This window comes from Galeopterus variegatus, unplaced genomic scaffold (assembly GCF_000696425.1).
Source record: "Galeopterus variegatus unplaced genomic scaffold, G_variegatus-3.0.2 Scaffold30622, whole genome shotgun sequence".
Classification (NCBI taxonomy): domain Eukaryota; kingdom Metazoa; phylum Chordata; class Mammalia; order Dermoptera; family Cynocephalidae; genus Galeopterus; species Galeopterus variegatus.
Genome location: NW_007756733.1, coordinates 1 through 530, shown reverse-complemented (window position 1 = coordinate 530; position 530 = coordinate 1). Strand labels below are relative to the sequence as shown.

At 54.9% G+C, this 530-nt stretch overlaps 1 long non-coding RNA gene across 1 annotated transcript; it reads right to left on the bottom strand.

Annotated features, from left to right (window-relative positions):
* Positions 1–283: 283 nt before the first annotated feature.
* On the bottom strand, positions 284–530 carry LOC103583927. Its single transcript, XR_549910.1, has 2 exons — positions 486–530; positions 284–391 (listed from the first exon to the last, which is right to left on the bottom strand). It is a non-coding gene; the product is annotated as an uncharacterized LOC103583927 (long non-coding RNA).

Below are 530 nucleotides of genomic sequence, written 5' to 3'. Positions count from 1 at the left end.
TAGCCTGTCACGTTGCCATTGTTAGGACTGTCATCACCATCGTGTGACGCTGTATTGCGTGCGGCACCAGGCACCATGCTAACAATCCATGGAATCCTCAGAACCACCATAGCAGGGAGTGACTATCGTTAGCTCCATTTTGTAGATGAAATGCAAGGTATTAGAGGTTAAGTGCTAAGATCATGTACAGCCGGGATGTGAACATCCAGGTCTATCTAATTCTCTAAGCCCAGTTTCCCCCTGGGGGTGGAGGCGCAAGCGTAAGGGCAGGTGGCTGGACTCACCCTCTCGGCATCCTCCTGCCCTGTGGAGAAGGCGGTCAGACTCCCCTGCAGCTGTTGTATCTGTTTTTCCTGGGAGTCCAGGCAGGTCCGCAGATGTTGACACTCTCCTGGAATGACAGAGGTCAAGATGGAACCCAAAGGACTCCCGTGAAGGCCTGTCAAGGCACCAGGGTGAGGGAGGACGACTGCCCAGATCCACACCTGCTTTCTGCCGGGCTTCCTGCCGAGCATCGGCCAGGGCTTTCT